Source organism: Apium graveolens, chromosome 6, assembly GCF_009905375.1.
Source record: "Apium graveolens cultivar Ventura chromosome 6, ASM990537v1, whole genome shotgun sequence".
Classification (NCBI taxonomy): domain Eukaryota; kingdom Viridiplantae; phylum Streptophyta; class Magnoliopsida; order Apiales; family Apiaceae; genus Apium; species Apium graveolens.
Window position 1 is genome coordinate 165,915,186 of NC_133652.1, and position 22,241 is coordinate 165,937,426.

Consider the following 22,241-nt stretch of genomic DNA (forward strand, 5'->3'; position numbering starts at 1 on the left):
TATAATGAAAGCCCTTTCCTTTTGCTTGAGCAACTCAAAATACTTCTGTTTATAATCAACAGGCTCAAACTTCTTTTTGCTGGAATCTGACTTTCTACACTCACTGGCAAAGTGCCCTGCCAAGCCACATTTAAAACATTTGAATTTAGATTTATCCACCATGTTTCTATTTGGCTTGGCTGCTCCAAAGTTCTTTTTGAACTTGAGCTTGGAAAATCTTCTGGAAAGAAAAGCTAAATGCTCATCAATATCATCCATGTCATCTTGGTTCAAATTGTCTTCATTTTCAGCTACCAACCCTTTTCCCTTGTTCTCACAGGCCTTTAAGTAGACTCAAAAGCTTCTACCTTCATCTCTTTCTCTTTCTCTAATTCAGCGACAAGTTCTATGGACCCTTCTTTCTTCCTTCCTTTCTCCATCCTCTCATCTTGCTCTATTTCAAGCTCATAAGTTTTTTGGATGCCATACAGTCTCTCCAAAGTAAACTCCTTGTAATCTTGAGAGTTTTTCAATGAGACGGTCATTGGTTTCCATTCCTTTGGAAGAGATCTAATGAACTTGAGATTGAAGTCTTTTGTCTGATAGACTCTTCCATGCAACTTCAAAGCATTTAGTAGTTTTTGAAACCTACTAAAAATGCCAGTGAGAGACTCACTATCTTCACAATGAAAGTGCTCATATTGCTGAATTAACAGTTGCATCTTATTTTCCATTACTTGCTCAATACCATCACAGATAATCTGAATTGTGTCTCAAACCTCCTTGGTTGTTTTGCTGTTAATGATGTTATCAAACATATCACTGTCAAATCTATTGAACAATATATTCATGGCCTTCTTGTCTTTCCAGACTTGCTTAATATCAGGATCTGACCATTCATGCCTGGGCTTGGGAACAAATGGTTCATTCCCTGTTGCAGCTCTCATTGGTACATGAGGACCTCTCTCTATGCAATCCACATAGGCCTCATCTTGAGAAAGAAGATGTAGGTGTATTTTCACCTTACAGTGGTGATAATTGTCTTTGTCTAGAAATGGAATCTTAACTCCAACATCCTTCTTGTTCATCTTGTTGTTTGTTGTGATCTTTAAACTCTTTGTACTTCAAGAGCTAGCTCTGATACCAATTTTTATTCCCTAACAATACAACAAGAATTAAAGAAGGGGGGTTGAATGTAATTCTGGCTTCTTTTTAAGATTTTTAAAATTGTTCTAACTCAATAATATATAAGTGTTTGATTTGTTAAGTGCAGAATGAAAGAATTATATAAATCAAAACACAAGTAATAAAAACACAAGTCTTTAAAACTTTCTGGTGGATTTGAATGTATCCACCAGATATATATATATATATAGAGAGAGAGAGAGAACCCTGTGAAGCTTGAAGCTTGAATAGCTCATAGCTTCTGTTATAAGTGAACAAACAAACTACAGAGAAATTCTTAACAGTTACAGCTTTATCTATTTCTCTTATAAAATGTGTTTGCTTAGTTATTTGTTCTACTAGCTACACTTGGTTTATATATCACCAAGTTTACATGGTAATAAGACAGGATAATAAAACAAAACCTATAAAGTCTAACTCCATACTGCTTCACTACTCTATTTCAGCATCTTTGAATATCTTCATAATAGCATGGAAATGGTAATGCTTCTTTGTTCTAAAAACCCTGCTAAACAGGCTGCCACATTCCTTTTGCCAACACCCAACGCATGTGACTGTGTTGTCACTGTCAACAGATATTTGAATTGATCATCCATCAGGTACATGCTTGTTATCCGTCGGGTAGCCTTGTTGATCATCCGTCGGGTAGCTTTGTTGATCATCCGTCGGGTAGCTATTTGACTTTGACTCCATTTCATTTATGCAGAATTACAAGACATCTAATATTTACAATTAATCAACCTATTCTGCATATCTACTAGTAGTCAACATGAGTCATATGCTTACTACAGAATCTACACAAAGTTGTTTGCAGAAATGTGCTACATTACTTATTGTTACATAAGCTACTCACCCGGTGGATATCAATTAGTCATCCGTCGGGACTATATTGAATCATCTGTCGGGACTATAATTTTTAAACGAATTTTATATCATATTTTCTCGTTAAAACTACATACTTTATTAAATGAACGAGACACGGGACACGCGTCATGTTGTGGGGGCTTGAACTTGCATGAGGGGGATATGTCAGCTTTAGGAGGGTCATGGCATGACTCACCCCTTTGGGGTGATGCATGCATGACAAGTGGCAAGTTAAAAAAAAGAATCCAATCTACTCTTTCTATCTCCTACCTCATCTCACAATCTCTCCCCTTCTCTTCTCCCTCCATCCTCCCATCTCCCTCTTCCCTCTCCCCAACCTGTCGAGTTCCCCTCCCCCTAATCTCTTTTATTTCAAAAACAAAATTGAATTTAAGATCATTTTGAGCCCTGTTTTGCTATTTAACTCTCATTTCATCCATCCGAGTTCAATCCGATTCTGACAAGGGTATTTCCAAAATCACATATTCTTAATCTTTTGATTTAATTAGTAAGTATAATTAACTTGAGAGAATCATGAATTTTATATATCTTTAGTTTGCTAAATGTGTGAAATTTGTTAGAATCAAGTATAAAAGTTGCATGCATGTTAGTTTATATACTATTATGGCTTGAACTTGACATGCATGTTGATTTGGTTGATGTGGATTGATAATTTGGACTTGATCTTGTGGGATTAGCATAATAATGTTGATATTATGCTAATTAGAGGATTAAATTTCAAAACCCGGATTCTTATATGTATATCTATATATTCGAATAATATATACTAGCCTATAACCCGTGCGATACACGACTATTTTTAAAATTATTTTTTCATTATTTTTATTTTAATATCCTCTTATTTAAATTTGTTAAAAAAATTAGTATACTTAAATATATATTTAAATCGATTTTAAATAAAGATATTTTTTAGACCGGCTCAAATAAATAAGAACATAGATCGAGTACAAGTAAATAAGTTTTACGATAAATAAGCCTGTATAAAGGCCCAAGTAAATAAGTATTAAAGATGTGTCATTTAGACTTGCCCGAATAAATAGGTAGTCCATATGTTATGTAAGTAGAATTTTATTTATAATAGTTATGTATATTTTAGTTAAAAAAAATTAGATAATTATTCAAATAGTTTTAAAATTAATGCATATATTATCAGGTCGAAGAATAACCGGACAAATCTTGTAATTTTACAATTTTTAGAATTGAAAAGTTCTGGGATTAAATTTTTTAGTCAATATTTTGGCAACTTTGTTAATTTACCTAGTTATTATATTCTAGAAGTTATACACTGTCTCGGCTCTTGGGTTATAGAACTTGGGTGCCAGTGAAAAACAGAAGTTGAGATAAATGGAGAGTTCTTTTTCGGTAGAAAGTCTTGTATCATTGTTGTGGTAAACTGTAAGTAAGTGGACCGTAAATAGGACTCCTGTTCATATAGATTATATTTTTGTTTTATTCATATTTTTGAACTTAAAATTTTTGGAAGGTATGAGTTTTTTTAGAAGGTGTTAACCAACCGATCAAACGAAACCGTGTTTCGCTTATAATAGTATAGTATAGATTAAGGAATGAGTTGAGCAGATTTGTGTTTCTGCGCTATACTATTTTCATGCAACAGATTCAGGTATCTAGGATTCCTATTATTGATAAATTTTGGTGGGAATATACTTATTTGTGTTTAGTTTTTACTCGCGAAAGAATTATAGCATTTCGATTAGTGACCTATGAGTTATGCCTATTTTGGTAAAATATGTGCAATGATTACAAAATCCTGTTTTGTTCTGCAAGTCCATGATCTTGTAAAATTCATAATTAATTCATTTCTTGTCTAAATATGATGAACTAGAACTCATTTAAAAGGTCTTTCAATTATCTGAAACTTTTTTCCTATTGTCAAATATCATGATTTTGAAACCAAATGTGAGTTTTATTGAGTTTTTGTCAAAGAGTTGTTTAGTGCTTGGATTGACGTCCAATTTCAGAAAATTCATAATAAATTCATCATTCGTGTTATGATTATGAGTAATATCAGTTTAGAAAGGTATGTTTAAGATCTACAATTTTGGTTAATTCATCATTAGCCAATTATGTGATTTAAGAGTCCTAACCGCTAAATGATCTACCTAGATAATGTTGAGTCTGCATAAGTGTCAACTTGCTTTCATGGTTCCAGAATCGTTGTTTGGTCAATTTTAATGAGCCTTGCCATTCCTGAAAGGATGCAAAACTTTCTACAACTTTGGTCCTGGTCATATTTCCTAATTCAGTATATTTTGATATTGTAAATTTTAAACTTTTAAATCTGATCCCAACTTGAATGTTCCAGTATAACTAGTAACTATGATCTACGAACTGAAAATATAACTCTAAACCTTGCTAATATGATGTGGTTATATGTTGATAAGTACTATATTGAAATAAGTGGTGTATTGGATCTTTGGATTGTGGGTATTAACTAGTATATAAATAAATGGATAGTCCTGTTTTAGGGGAAATATTGCCGAAATTTCCTTAGAATCTACTATAACCTATGTGCTAAGTGCTAACTGTTGTGTGTGTATATAAATATATGTATATAATGCTGAGGTATATCGAAGGGTAGCTTTAGAAAGCATATTGATTTGGTATTAGCATTTACTACTGTAGGTTCCAGCAGGGAGTGGCTCTCGTACCCGAGTGCTTGTGTTTGTTTGCTCAACTCAGGAAATTACCATTTTCTTAAAACTTTTACTTAATGTTACTTGTTGTGAATATTAAACTTTATGATATTTCGAAAACTTGTGTATTACGTATTGATCTCAGATACTCCGTGACACGATAGAAACAGGGTTAGTTTTCCTTAAAATATTTTCTGACTAAAATATTACATATGGTATCAAATGTTCTTTTAAATTGTAAAGATGAAAAAAAACTCGAACATAATGAGGCATTTGGCAAGGTTAATAAGTGGCCGAGGCACCAACCCCAGTTTTAAATGTGCAGACCTGGTGGTAAATGTGAAATCTATGGATACTTATAGTACTATTTTTGTCATCCGTAGTGATGTATTTCCTTCGGTGTTTTTGTCATTACTGTTGAGGGTTTATGGAATGACTGATCATCTTTTAACAGTTAAGCATCTTATCGAAGTCCAATATGTAAGCAGGTTCAAGATTTTTATTATATAAGGGAAGTGAGTCTACCTAACTGATTTGAAAAGCTTGTTGAGGAAGAGAACATTCCTAACTGATTTGAAAATCTTCTGATTTAGAAGCGGTGGCTTCAGACTTGATTTAAAAAGCAGATTTTGGTTGTTTTAAAATATTTACAAACTGTGACACTTTACTATACTGCTTTCGTACTTGTTTCACTGTACAGCTTTACTTACTGATTTATTCACAGTACATTTTTATCACTGTTTATCGTGTATTGATTATATAGTACTTGCTAAGAATCCCTGAGCTCTCCTTTGTTTTACTTTACTAAACCTTTTCAGATGTATCAAAACTGTCAACCTTGCAATAGGAGTACCCCCAGTCGAGCCACTAGTCCATTATTCAGGCTCGGTAGCTCTCAGGTATCCCAGGAGGTTGAGTCAGTGTAGAGTAGGCTTCTGGAACGAGCTAGATGTTGGTGTTTATGACTTGGTTTCACAGGACATGGTGTATGTAACACCCCTAAATCCGGGGTCGGGGATTCGAGTTGTCACGAGTTCCATTTCCCTTATCAATACATAATCTTAACAGTCAACCAACTACTGCGTACTGTGACCCCACAAAATATACACACACACCACAAGTTATAGTCTCAGAGATGAATACCAAAAATAACACAAGTCATTTTATTCCACAATTATAAGTCATTACACCTCAAAAGGGTTTCTGAATAATTTACATATTCCTTGCCATTATTAAAATTCATAATATACATAAGTCTGGTTCATCAATAGTTGAAAGCCTAGCCTATTGGTAGTTCCTACCTCAGCTACGGCGACATCAACGCTTCCAGAAAACTGCGGAATGTTCCCTAACCGCTTGCGAATTGGAAGCTTGGTCCTGTTCATCTTGTCTATCTGTTGTTGTGTGATGAAAGAAGAAAGCAAGGGTGAGCAACAAGCCCACCGAAATAATATGTATAATAATTAACAATATATGAGCATTCTCATAGTACTCATGAAAGTCTTGGTCAAGAAAAAATGAACCAAGCTGATATCTTAACGCGACCAAGTCGTAAAATATTCAGTATATATATACATATATACTTTTCACAATCTTTGAAATCCTCTGACATGTATAATATACACAGAGTTCCAGTTTATAATTGTATAAAAATATCGTTGCAAGGTGATCTTATATATCTAACCTTGTCTCAACGTTTTTCTGAAAATCTTTGACATGCACAAGATAATCATTTACTAGATATAAGTTTAAAAGATGAAGTTACAAGATACTCCAATATACTTATATCTTTTCCAAATACTACTTGAACTACACCCGTTCAATGTATAAATAGTTCATCCCATAGATTAAGCTACAAGATAAAACTTGTATAGAATCAATCTTTAAAATATCATCAAAATAAAATGAAGTTAGAAGATACTTCATTTGATGCAAACATCATTTTGAAAAATCGACCCTGCCAACACTCAACAATCGCCCAACCGTAGCCTTTCTATCGAAGTGCTCTGGGTAGTGTTGCAGAAATATCCAATTGGATGATGAACTCATTACGGGAGTTTGCCGCGCCAGGAAGACCACTTACGATGATCAGTCGTAGTAGTGCAACCCCACCATTTTCTACATGTAGAGGAGAACCTGTCGGATTTACTTGTCAACCGAACACTGGACTCCTAAGGAATGGACCGTCTTAGCGGAACTTCCGGGCCATTTGGGCCAATAAATAAGGCTGGGCCGGCACGACTCGACCACTTATGCCACTCCTAGTTCAGATGAAATCCATGACTCTGGAACGTAAAGCTCATCTCCCCTTTCCCCAAGTAGGAACTTGTTGATACGACTCCACCAAGAAGTCGCATCTAGTTGGAAAGAAAAACTCACTGATATTTCCCAGGCGATGCCTGTTAATGGATTAACTTGTTCCAAGAATTTTACTTCCCGAGTGTTGGGTAAGTACTCAAATTGTTTTCTCAAAACAGCAACCTCGTTGCGAATGTAAAATACACCACAGAGCCGGATCCCTCAGGTTTTAAGCGAGTATTTAAATCCCCTTCGAAAGGAGGATCTTAAATATAAAAATGAGTTTTGGGATCCGCCCTAACTTTTAAAATCATTTTGAAGACTCGAAAATATTTTTAAGAATGTTTGGAGTGATGCTGATTTAATAAAATAAATCAGTCCCAATATATTAGAAAATTTCTGAATATTATTATTTAAATAATATTCCCATAAAGAATAATCTTTATAAAAATAATTGAAGTAGAAGTTTTAAAACTTATACTTGAAATGAATATTAAATAACCAAAGATATTAGTATACGAAAGTACTATCTTTATTTGAATAATCAAAAGTGAGTTTGATTATCGTCACATTATTCTTTAATAAAATGAAGAATAATAATTAGTAAATAATCGGAGTCATAAGTCCTCGAATGAATATTCAAATAATAATATTCATTAATAAAATAGACGGAGTCATAAGTCCTCGAATGAATATTCAAAATAATATTCATTAATAATATAGATGGAGTCATAAGTCCTCGAATGAATATTCAAATAATATTTATTAATAAAATAAAGTTATCGAATAAACCTTATTCGATTCATAGTTTTTGAAAACTATATCTATATATATATAAATATATATATAATATACTCGAAAACATCAACTCCCGGTTTTAGAAAATGTTCACCTTTGGGTCCCCTATACTAAGGGTATACGCAATTACTGCTTATCTCTAGCATAGGTATTATGCAACTAATAAGCATTTGAATCAACAGATATATATCAAGATTATGAAATAGACATGCATATATACCATATCACATGCTCCAATATATTGCAAAATTTGCTAATAACATTCATGCACTTATCACAAGATAATGCATATACATATATACATCACAACAACAGTATAACGGGTAAAAAACTTACCTGAGTGTTCCCGGATAGACTTAAGCTTAGAGTGGGTCTGATAACCTATGAACAACAAAATAAGTCGGAATTAAACCCCGGTCGCTTAAAAAACTAGACTTTAACCAATTAGACCTCTAACGTTCGCTTTCGCGCTTAACGATTCACTTAAGTCCCTCGAGTACCCTCGGCTCCACCATTTTTAATAAATTAGCTATTAAGAGTTTTAAGGCGATTCTTTCGTGAGTACTCTACCAACTGCCTAATCCACTTTACATAATTGTTTTATACTCCAATTAGTCATTTAAGGGCCTTAACCAAGGTTTCAAAGTAAGGCGAGGGGCAAAGGTTCGTTCGTGAAACGTCGTTACTTAAAACGGCCGTTTCTCCTAAACCGTAAATCGGATCTAAGCGAACCACATACCAAAACGAAGCTTACGACATGATCTAGCTAAACATGGAAAATTTAAAGATTGGTCAGTGAGTTATCTGGTCCGAGATTCATGTGCAATAGTCTAAGGAAAATGGGCATTACGACGGCTATATTTACGAGTTTTCCAAGTTTCTCACTACACCAAAACCTCACCAAACAACCCACAATTATTAACACATCAAAACCTCAACTACATAATACTATACCAGTCCTTATTCTCCAGATTCTTCATCTTAACCAACCACAATCAAGTTCTATTAACTATAACAAGATTCATTCACCAAATCACTCCAAATTCAAATCAAACTACTAATAATCAAAGATCATGCTTCTCATTTAGAAAACCAACCATCAAATTCACTAATAATTAAAGTAAAGGCTATGGTTTGAATTTTATACCTTCCTTGGGAGGTGTTAAGTGGCTAGGAATCCTTAGGGAGCCTCCTACAAGCTTTATCTTTCCAAAGAAATCAAGAACACAAAGTTAGTCTTTGAAGTTTCTAAAAGTCCGATTGAAAGAACTGTAAAAATGAGGGTCTTACCTTGCTTATTTGGACGAGACTTGTGAACAAGAGTTGTAGGGCATCTTAATACCTTTCCAACGAGCTATAGAACACAACATTTGAGTGAGTATTGAAGGAGATATGACAGTTTTAAGTTGCTGGGTTTGTTTTGGCCGAGAGCTTTGTTCTTGGAAGCAAAGTCAAATTTTTAATTTTTGTGTTATGATATTTTGCTTGGTTGATTTCCTTTTTGGCTTGGCAAATTTTGATCTTTTACCATGGTAACTTTTGCATGGCCAAGAATCAACCAACAACACACTTCTTTTTGTCATACTTATGTCACCATGCTTGTGTCACCTTTTTAACACATGTCCTTTCCTTGTGGTTTGATGATGTCACAATCCTTGGCTTCTTGTACAAGCTTGTCTCTTGGTCGCTTATTTGTTTTACGGTTTCGCTTAACTTTCGTTCTCGTTCGTCGTTTGAGGGATCATATCTGGGATCTTATTACTTGGGTTCCCCTAAACCTTTCTCAATATTTTATATTTCTTTTATGATCCTCTCTTATAATCCTTGAATTTAAATCCTTTTAATCATGTTACCTTATACTCATTTCTTTCGGTATCTGGTGGATTTTTGGGAACAATCAAAGTGTCCGGATTCAAATTCTAACGACCTTTACATACACTCATTTATTTTATGGAATACTAATACGATCTTAGAATTTCCATAAAAGTACTCCTATATAGCGTGGTCTGATAATTTTCCTTAATCAGCATCATCAGCAAAAGTTACTATTTATCCGTGTTTCAAAAATTCCAAAAATTGGGGTTATTACAGTCTCCCCTCCTTAAAAGGATTCCGTCCCGGAATCAGATAGAAAATGAATAGGGATACTCTCTTAGCATTGCACTTTCTAACTCTAAAGTAAATTTTCCCACATTGTGGTTCTACCATCAAACTCTGACTAGTTTGATGACCCTTCTCCTAAGCACTTGTTCCTTTTCGATCTATAACCCTTCCGGTTGCTCCATATAGGTTACGTCTGGTTGCATGTCTATGCGCTCATATGCCCCTATATGTCAGGCATCCGGATTACACTTCCTTATTATTAATACGTGGAACACGTTATGAACTTGCTACAGGTTCGGGGGTAGGGCTAGCTCATATGCTAACTTCCCAATATGTCTTAATATATCCAAGGGACCAACAATTCATGGGCTTAGCTTTCCTTTCTTTCCGAACCTCATCCATCCTTTCCAAGGGAATACCTATAACAACACTAGGTCCCCTACTTCTACTTCTTTATCCTTTCGTTTCAAATCAACATGCTTCTTCTGTCCATCTTGGGCTACTACCAGCCGTCCTCTGATTAGATCTATTATATCCTTGGTCCTTTGGACTACGGCGGGTCTGAGCATCTTGCGCTCTACAACTTCATCCTAACATAAGGGAGATCGACATTGTGTTCCCTCAAGGATCTCATAAGGTGACATCTCGATACTAACATACGATCTATTTTCGTAAGAAAACTCAATCCGTGTTAAGTGATCATTCCAAATTCTTTCAAGTCTATCACACAGACTTTCATCATAGCTTCTTGCGCTATAGGTTTTGCTTCTCAATACCCACTATTTTCCAGTTCGTAATCGTTACTATCTTTCGTACCTAATATTATACTGGTTACACTTTTGCTCGTTAGCGTTCTATAACCTTTTAATAATTGCGTCAACCTTAGTATCACAAACGCGTTAGATTCGGAATACCACCGCACTGATACTACTTCCTTTCTAGCTGCTTCCATCTTCGAAAGCTCGATCCATCGTATAGAAGTAAAAGATTTTATTGAGAGATCACTAAGATCATGAACACTTGTTACATCGCATAGTTAGTACAGAAGGTGGCCAGCCTTTAGTACTTGACAAGCAATTAAACAATAGATGGTATCCTACTAGGCTTCTATCACACAGATAGATAGTCATTCGGCAATACCTCCCCTTCTGGAAGGGTTGTTCTTCTCAGCTTATACAAAATGAAAAGGAGAGAAAAAAATGAATTGAAGAGAATTGTATATGAAAAAGTACTGCCACAATATCTGGCTTGGAATCTACCTCTAAACTATAGAGGTTTGTCATAGGAGAACAAGACATTTATATATATCAACATCAAGTATTATAGCATCGTATTTTGCATGCCTAAATATTTTTGCTATCCGTCCATCATTCTATGGACCCATGCTCTTGCTTGAGCTCATAAAAAATCACCTTAGAAACTCCCTCGACATTGAAAATCGAATCTGGGATTTCATTCTAGACATCATCATTACTAGAATTTTATGCTTGCACCGCAACCTTCCTCGTATAGTAATACGACTCTCTATTGATAAGAAGGAATAAATATTCAATAGGTAGACAATCGACTTAATTAGTCTATCAATGATGACTTATATATCACCACGACCCGATTAGCGGTACTCAATCTCAACATCCATTCCAATACAACTCTCACGCTTGTAATCGACTCATTACTCGCAGAATCATTCCTGCATTACTATGGTCCACCACTGACCTACTGTAGTCATTCATTTTCTATGAAATCTTAATAGCTAACCATACGGAGTCCATACATGTCGTATCGAATTCTTCTAAGGAGGCAACATAATCACCATTCCATGATTCATGAAGAACACTCCTGAAATTGGCGTACATATGACATGAAGCAGATAAAATTGCAGAAGAATTTCAATAAAAGCAACGATAGCAGGTTAATACCATTATTAACCATATGTCTTTATTAGGAGGCATGAAGCTCAAAGGTTCATTTAGTCCTTTCGTAACATGGTCCTGGCTTATCTCAAGATATGACCTTATAAGATAGATAGCCCGCTCACGGCGATTTCATAAATTAAATCTTTACCAAACTACAATCACGGTTGAGTATCGCACAATCATCAGAAGGAATGTCAATCTTTCAAACCATAATACAATCTTCATGGCTTTAACCATTATCACTGTATTCCTCTGGCACGAGCGCTGATAATTGTCTTCTTACACTTAAAGTGTCGGCCACCTCTTTGGCCTTTCCTGATAGTAAAATTTCCTTACAATCAATGTCATTTGAACGATCTCCAACTAAATTTTCTACCTCATTTCCAATCACTACTTGTGCGAAAATGCTCTTCCTTATGCTTTGGTGAGAAAAAAAATTTCACCATTTTTCCATAAGTTATTGCCTTGGTCTTTAGAGGTTAACATTGTCACGACTGACTCTTAATCATACTTAGGACGCCTCTTATCTTAGGTCCTTCTTGTTTTCACCAATCTTGACCTTCATTGGTTCAATCTATACTTTCTCATGGTTTAACATGTGCCCCACTTGACATTATTATTATTACGTCATATTTTCTTTATCGAAATTTATATTCTTGAGAACTTTGAATATTACCTTTTTCCTCGTAAAACCTCTAAGGTTATCCTTGAATCGTTCCTCCTGTATTCCCTGGATACAGGGCATATCAAAATACCATTTACTAATACTAGAACCATTGTCTATGTACTTCTGAAAAATTTCTCTACTGATCATTAAAGGTTGTTGTTACCTTAATCCTTTCCAATTCATACTGTCAAAACTCATGTTGTCCCTATTAAGGGCGAAATGCCAACCTTTATGCATTCCCCTAGGATTCATCTCATGTTATCGAGGTTCTATCCTTAATTCCACCTTTAAAAGGTACATGCATCCTTCCATGGATAAATCAAGTCATATATACTTGATAGATTATCTTATTCAATCATTCCCACCTCGATAGTCTATACCTAATTTTATAATAGCATCCTTATTCAAATTGAGGTCAATCCATTGGCTTCCAAAAGATAACAATGGTTATCCGCTTTTCTTTCCTGATTTGGTAATGATAACATGGATGTTCTGGAAGATATTGGTCGTGTTCAACTTGAACTTCTTCTTTATAAATCCTTATTTACTTTTATTGTTTATCTCAACAGTCATCTCAATGTTGGGATATCTTCTATACTTGGTGTCTCCCTTTTTGGTATCAAGTCATAGGTGTTACATACACTTCACATTCTTGAAGGTCACTTCCTTCATCCCATTTCCTAATTTCTTGCTTTCATGTCTCCTCACTCCATCCGTGTTTCCTTATTAATCCATCGATCTATCTCAAAGTTTCATCGAATACTCTCAACTTAAAGGGGATTAATTATATGTATCGCTTACACCTTCAAACCTTGACTTTATCTCATGATCAGTCACCATTGTGCTGATGATGACACATTTCTCTATATTTATTGCAAGGGTTTCTTAGGGTTTCCCATACCTAACTCCCTTATCACTTCTCAACTCTATTTCCTTTTTATCCCTTTATACTTCTTCCACTTTCAGTCTTTTATTTTCGTTTCTATTACAGCCATTTTATGAACCAACACAACATAAACATTGATTTCAAACATCCCGTCATTCTGGATTCATGTCCTTCAGACAAACCTTGATGACTTTCATAACCTAGATTCATGATTTATCACACTTTTTTGCCTTTGTTCTGGCTCTAAAGCTTTTACACTACCTCCATAACCTTGGGAAGTACTTTCCCGAAAACAATTGTCTGAACTTTAATCAGTTTATTATAACCTCTGGTTCCGTGCCTTTCTTAGCCTTTCACCAACGGGTGGCCTCTCTCTTAGGAGGGTAAGTGACAAAAACAGTCTTTTGTGCTTCGTCAATCATTTAGAATCTTAAATGATTCCAATATTTCCTTTAGCCAGGCTCTTCCCTCGACTAGGTCAACCTGTTCCTTGGAACTTTGAGAGCTTAGCGACTTAAATGTCCTGAAAGAATTTCCCACCGCACTGTCTCCTCAGGGTGGTGGTTGGGGATAATAGTCTAAGTTCTCTTTAGACAGGTCCATGAATTACCGTATAGAAGTACCGTCTTAAGTCTCCTTTCTTTACTCAACTTTCTGTTTCCTTAGTATGAAATGTTTCATCCTTCTCCCATACTTGGGGTTATCTTATATGTTAAAATCCTTGTTTTCCACTTCATTATGTTATGGGCTCCTTCTTTCTTAATGGCAACCTCCCTGACTATCACATTCGGGGTTTGCCCTAAATCTTATTCCTCGAACTATGACTTTCATCTAAGATCCATTCCTTAAGCTCTTGAACATTTGGAACCCAAATTCTGTAGGGATACCTCATTATTCCCTCATCATCTTTCTAGGTATTAATCTCTTCTCCGGTCATTGGTTCTCTGCCTCTATTCATCACTTTTTTTTCTTGGCACAATATGATCTTCTCCAATAATTCGGGCTGTATTGCAATCTCAAACAGCTTTTCGGTACCGGCTCCGGTTACCTTCACTTCTATTTCCATTTTCTCAAAATCTCTTATCAACTCTCCCAAAGACATTTTCATCTTGAGTCTCTCTTTTATACTAAGGGCATTAGCCACCATTTTGGATTTCCCTGGATGATAAAGAATCTCATAATCGTAATCCTTGATTAGCTCTAACCACCTCCTCTGGTGCATGTTGAGCTCTTTTTGCGTGAAAATGTACTAGAGATCTTATGGTTTATGTAAATCTCGCACTTTTCTCCATACAAGTAATGCCTCCAATCTTTAGGGAAAAACTATTGCCACGAGCCCAAGCTCATGGGTGGGGATATCGAATTTTATATTCCCTTAATTGTCTTGATGCGTACGCGATTACCTTGCTGTGCTGTATAAGAAGCACCCTAATTCTTTATGCGAAGCATCATTACACATCACAAAATCTCCTTTTCCATCCGGCAACGCCAACATAGTAGCCGTCACCAACCTTTGCTTTAGTTCTTAAAAGCTGTTCTCGCATTTCTCTGTCCATTCGAACTTCTGAGTCTTACGAGTAAGCCGTGTTAAAGGGGCTACTATCTTTACAAACTTGAACGAACCTCCGGTAGTGACCGGCCAATCCTACCTCTGGTAGTTTCCCTAACCATGGTAATCAATTCCTCAGTGGTCCTTTATTCATTCTTGTTAGGATCCTCCACGGGATCCTCCTCAGCAACAATCCCTTCTAGGACAACATCCTCAACCGCTACATCCTCAATATGAACATCATCTGGTCCTGCGTTAGGACGCTCTATCGGATCCACAATCCGATCTCCAATTAGTAATAAAACATCATTGCACTGTTGCTCCTCAACCTCAGGGTTCGGAGTCCCGCTACTATATAGGATAACGAACTACGCTTCTATCACGATATTTATAAGGGTTCCCATAAGGGTTTTAACTGTCATTACTACGTTAGGTAGCCCGACTATGAACTTGGCAAGAGTTCTTATTATCTTAGTGGAACTTATTATCTTAACGTCACATCATCTCTGAGGTTTATAACGCTTAGCTCTGATACCATTTCTGTAACACCCCTAAATCCGGGGTCGGGGATTCGAGTTGTCACGAGTTCCATTTCCCTTATCAATACTTAATCTTAACAGTCAACCAACTACTGCATACTGTGACCCCACAAAATATACATAGACACCACAAGTTATAGTCTCAGAGATGAATACCAAAAATAACACAAGTCATTTTATTCCACAATTATAAGTCATTACACCTCAAAAGGGTTTCTGAATAATTTACAAATTCCTTGCCATTATTACAATTCATAATATACATAAGTCTAGTTCATCAATAGTTGAAAGCCTAGCCTATTGGTAGTTCCTACCTCAGCTACGGCGATATCAACGCTTCCAGAAAACTGCGGAACGTTCCCTAACCGCTTACAAATTGGAAGCTTGGTCCTGTTCATTTTGTCTATCTGTTGTTGTGTGATGAAAGAAGAAAGCAAGGGTGAGCAACAAGCCCACCGAAATAATATGTATAATAATTAACAATATATGAGCATTCTCATAGTACTCATGAAAGTCTTGGTCAAGAAGAAATGAACCAAGCTGATATCTTAACGCGACCAAGTCGCAAAATATTCAGTATATATATACATATACACTTTTCACAATCTTTGAAATCCTCTGACATGTATAATATACACAGAGTTCCAGTTTATAACTGTATAAAAATATCGTTGCAAGGTGATCTCATATATCTAACCTTGTCTCAACGTTTTTCTGAAAATCTTTGACATGCACAAGATAATCATTTACTAGATATAAGTTTAAAAGATGAAGTTACAAGATACTCCAATATACTTATATCTTTTCTGAATACTACTTGAACTACCACCGTTCAATGTATAAATAGTTCATTCCATAGATTAAGCTACAAGACAAAACTTGTATAGAATTAATCTTTAAAATATCATCAAAATAAAATGAAGTTACGAGATACTTCATTTGATGCAAACATCATTTTGAAAACTCGACCCTGCCAACACTCAACAATCGCCCAACCGTAGCCTTTCTATCGAAGTGCTCTGGGTAGTGTTGCAGAAATATCCAATTGGATGATGAACTCATTACGGGATTTTGCCGCGCCAGGAAGACCACTTACGATGATCAGACATAGTAGTGCAACCCCACCATTTTCTACATGTAGAGGAGAACCTGTCGGATTTACTTGTCAACCGAACACTGGACTCCTAAGGAATGGACCGTCTTACCGGAACTTCCGGGCCACTTGGGCCAATAAATAAGGCTGGGCCGGCGCCACTCGACCACTTACACCACTCCTAGTTCAGATGAAATCCATGACTCTGGAACGTAAAGCTCGTCTCCCCTTTCCCCAAGTAGGAACTTGTTGATACGACTCCACCAAGAAGTCGCATCTAGTTGGAAAGAAAAACTCACCGATATTTCCCAGGCGATTCCTGTTAATGGATTAACTTGTTCCAAGAATTTTACTTCCCGATTGTTGGGTAAGTACTCAAATTGTTTTCTCAAAACAGCAACCTCGTTGCGAATGTAAAATACACCACAGAGCCGGATCCCTCAGGTTTTAAGCGAGTATTTAAATCCCCTTCGAAAGGAGGATCTTAAATATAAAAATGAGTTTTGGGATCCGCCCTAACTTTTAAAATCATTTTGTAGACTCGAAAACATTTTTAAGAATGTTTGGAGTGATGCTGATTTAATAAAATAAATCAGTCCCAATATATTAGAAAATTTCTTAATATTATTATTTAAATAATATTCCCATAAAGAATAATCTTTATAAAAAATAATTGAAGTAGAAGTTTTAAAACTTATACTTGAAATGAATATTAAATAACCAAAGATATACTTATACGAAAGTACTATCTTTATTTGAATAATCAAAAGCGAGTTTGATTATCGTCACATTATTCTTTAATAAAATGAAGAATAATAATTAGTAAATAATCGGAGTCATAAGTCCTCGAATGAATATTCAAATAATAATATTCATTAATAAAATAGACGGAGTCATAAGTCCTCGAATGAATATTCAAAATAATATTCATTAATAAAATAGACGGAGTCATAAGTCCTCGAATGAATATTCAAAATAATATTCATTAATAATATAGACGGAGTCATAAGTCCTCGAATGAATATTCAAATAATATTCATTAATAAAATAAAGTTATCGAATAAACCTTATTCGATTCATAGTTTTTGAAAACTATATCTATATATATATAAATATATATATAATATACTCGGGAACATCGACTCCCGGTTTTAGAAAATGTTCACCTTTGGGTCCCCTATACTAAGGGTATACGCAATTACTGCTTATCTCTAGCATAGGTATTATGCAACTAATAAGCATTTGAATCAACAGATATATATCAAGATTACGAAACAGACATGCATATATACCATATCACATGCTCCAATATATCGCAAAATTTGCTAATAACATTCATGCACTTATCACAAGATAATGCATATACATATATACATCACAACAACAGTATAACGGGTAGAAAACTTGCCTGAGTGTTCCCGGATAGACTTAAGCTTAGAGTGGGTCCGATAACCTATGAACAACAACATAAGTCGGAATTAAACCCCGGTCGCTTAAAAAACTAGACTTTAACCAATTAGACCCCTAACGTTCGCTTTCGCGCTTAACGATTCACTTAAGTCCCTCGAGTACCCTCGAATCCACCATTTTTAATAAATTAACCATTAAGATTTTTAAGGCGATTCTTTCGTGAGTACTATACGAACTGCCTAATCCACTTTACATAATTGTTTCATACTCCAATTAGTCATTTAAGGGCCTTAACCAAGGTTTCAAATTAAGGCGAGGGGTAAAGGTTCATTCGTGAAACGCCGTTACTTAAAACGGTCGTTTCTCCTAAACCGTAAATCGGATCTAAGCGAACCACATACCAAAACGAAGCTTACGACATGATCTAGCTAAACATGGCAAATTTAAAGATTGGTCAGTGAGTTATCTGATCCGAGATTCATTAGCAACAGTCTAAGGAAAACGGGCATTACGACGGCTATATTTACGAGTTTTCCAAGTTTCTCACTACACCAAAACCTCACCAAACAACCCACAATTATTAACACATCAAAACCTCAACTACATATACCAGTCCTTATTCTCCAGATTCTTCATCTCAACCAACCACAATCAAGTTCTATTAACTGTAACAAGATTCATTCACCAAATCACTCCAAATTCAAATCAAACTACTAATAATCAAAGATCATGCTTCTCATTTAGAAAACCAACCATCAAACTCACAAATAATCAAAGTAAAGGCTATGGTTTGAAGTTTATACCTTCCTTGGGAGGTGTTAAGTGGCTAGGAATCCTTAGGGAGCCTCCTACAAGCTTGATCTTTTCAAAGAAATCAAGAACACAAAGTTAGTCTTTGAAGTTTCTAAAAGTCCGATTGAAATAACTGAAAAAATGAGGGTCTTACCTTGCTTATTTGGACGAAACTTGTGAACAATAGTTGTAGGCCATCTCAATACCTTTCCAACGAGCTATAGAACACAACATTTGAGTGATTATTGAAGGAGATATGGCAGTTTTAAGTTGCTGGGTTTGTTTTGGCCGAGAGTTTTGTTCTTGGAAGCAAAGTCAAATTTTTAATTTTTGTGTTATGATATTTTGCTTGGTTGATTTCCTTTTTGGCTTGGCAAATTTTGATCTTTTACCATGGTAACGTTTGCATGGCCAAGAATCAACCAACAACACACTTCTTTTTGTCATGCTTATGTCACCATGATTGTGTCACCTTTTTAACACATGTCCTTTCCTCGTGGTTTGATGATGTCACAATCTTTGGCTTCTTGTACAAGCTTGTCTCTTGGTCGCTTATTTGTTTTACGGTTCGCTTAACTTTCGTTCTCGTTCGTCGTTTGAGGGATCATATCTGGGATCTTATTACTTGGGTTCCCCTAAACCTTTCTCAATATTTTATATTCCTTTTATGATCCTCTCTTATAATCCTTGAATTTAAATCCTTTTAATCATGTTACTTTATACTCATTTCTTTCGGTATCTGGTGGATTTTTGGGAAAAATCAAAGTGTCCAGATTCAAATTCTAACGACCTTTACATACACTCATTTACTTTATGGAATACTAATACGATCTTGGAATTTCCATAAAAGTACTCTTATATAGCGTGGTCTGATAATTTTCCTTAATCAGCATCATCAGCAAAAGTTACTATTTATCCGTGTTTCAAAAATTCCCAAAATTGGGGTTATTACAGTGTAGTCCCACCTAGGGATGGTCCCATACTATGTTTTATTTCTGCTGTTGTTGTAGCCAGTGACATACTTGACCTGTATCGGGTCTTGGAGTTAGGGTTTGTTGTAATAATAATAAGCTTATTTTTCACTATCATTTCCAGGTTTGTTCATTACTTATAGTTTAGTGGCCCTTGAACTCTAACCCCAGGTTCAGGACGTCACAGTTCTGAAACATATTTTTGGAATTAATAATATCAATGGCTATTTTAGCAGCTGATAGTCATAATGATTATTTGGATTCACATTGGCTAGTTAAGTAATTGATGAACAACCTCATCAACGACTAGCTGTTGTCATCATAGCCATTGAGAGTGGGTCACTCTAAATCTTGGATGCAATACGTGTGTCAATCATTTTTCTATATTCACGATCATTTTTGGTAATGGGTAACCCACTTTTATTTTTCACAACTTGTTTTTGCATAATTTAGGAAATTATTTTTCATTTATTTATTTTATGGGAGTATAAAAACTGATCTGACTTTGTCAATTCATTCTTATATACTCTCAAGAATTTCTGAAGGCAAAAGAAGCTTTTCTCTCTCCCCCTGTCTCTCTCTCTCTCTAATACTACTACAATATAAAACCCTTTTCTTCAAAATCCAATTTTCCCATAGCAATGGTTCTTGTTAAGATCATGTCAAGCACAGGGTTTATCTACGAACATAACAACTTTGCAGCATATGTAGACACAAACACTGAGTAAACCGAGTTTGTACCAATTTGGAGTACATCAAGAAGTGCAAACTGTCATATATCATTCTTAAAGCTCCAATCATCTACTATGAGGTGGTGGAGGATATCTGCACTTATGCATAATTTGATAGCGCCAATTTGGTACTCTCTTTCACTCTTCATAATGTTAGATATATTTTTTTAATCTAGATATTATCTCTACATGATTTAAAATTCCTGAAAATAAAGTGTTAGATGAACCTACTCCTGCTCAAATTGTGCAAATGCTTATTGATATGGGTTATGATGGTTTTACCAATAATTTGGGCAATATTGGTAGAAAAGGTTTAAGGAGAAGATAGAGCTTTTTATGTGATGCCTTCATTAAAGTCTTTTTTTTGGCAAAATGAGTGGTTTTATTCTATTACTACTGACTTGCTTGGTATGCTATACATGCTTTTATCTGATAATTTCTTTTACTTCTCAGAGAAGATTTTAATAGAAATTGGTACTAAGCTTGATAATAGAAACTGCAAAAAGAAAATATCTATTTTTCTAGATTTTTTATGATGTTGGCTAACCATCTAATACCAAGTTTAAGTGTTGTGAACCCAGCTAACAAGATGAATAGCTAGATCCAGAACAAAAGAGTTCTTGTAGACCTTAACGGGCTGAAGAAACATGACAATGTGGCCTTTGTTCTGCCACCAGGTATGCAGATGGTAATAAACTTTATTTCTACCTCTTCCGAGTCTCTTAATGTTTTTTTGACTTCTTTAGATGTTATGGAAGTTGTTCAAGGAACCCAACAACTTCCTATCACATCATCTAAATCGAAAATTGCAAAATCCAAATCTAAGAAGTCAACCTCTACAGTCTCTCAAAAGACTCATATTGTAACAACTAACACACAGATTATGCCAGAGGGGAGTGTGATCGGTGATGTGAGTGGTGAGGTAAGGGTGAACATCAAAGAAACCCCAAGGATAAGGAGGAGAGGATGAGAGTATGCTACCCAAGACAAACCATGCCTTGTCTTCTCAAAAAGGCAAGAGCATTGAAAAGGAAGTTAACTCATCCCTGGTGGTATCCTTCTAAAAGGATTCCACTATTAAATAAAGTTCCCAACCAGGAACACAGAAAAAGAGGGGGAGGGACACTGTTTCCTAAGACACACCCATAAAACATGTATATTCCAAGGAGGGTAAAACTTCTAGGGGTGTACAAGGTACACACACAACACAACTCATCCCAACTGCTGAGTCTATGTTTTCCCAAAGCCAGCTTGATGTGATTCCTATAAATATGGAGTCACATCCCCACTTTTTACAAATTGCAGTCAAAACAACAAAAAGTAGCTCACCCATTTCTTCCATAGAAATTGATTAAAATTAGTTTCCCAAACTGATTCTCCATCTTTAAATCTAATAGAGGAGCCCCATTCTGAAGCTGATGAACATCATCTTCTGGATGATTTATAGGAACATTAGCCATTCCTTTCAGGTTACTAGCAAAGAATCTGTGCCCCTATCTATTTTATCAATCTTCACAGATTCTACATTAGTGACAACTTCAACAGCTATCTCATTCTCTACATCAGTGGCTATCTCTCAGCCATTGATAAATGTTAGTCCTTTAACAGCTAGCTTAACGACACAGCCGCTAATAGCTATAATTGTCCCATCAATGCCTATCACCCAACAATTGATAATTATTTCTACACTAATCATAGAGAGTGCAGATGATCAAACAGTTGCTCTGACACTTGTAGGACTTCGGAAAGAGAGTGATCTGATTTGTGAGAGTGAGAGGCTGCCTT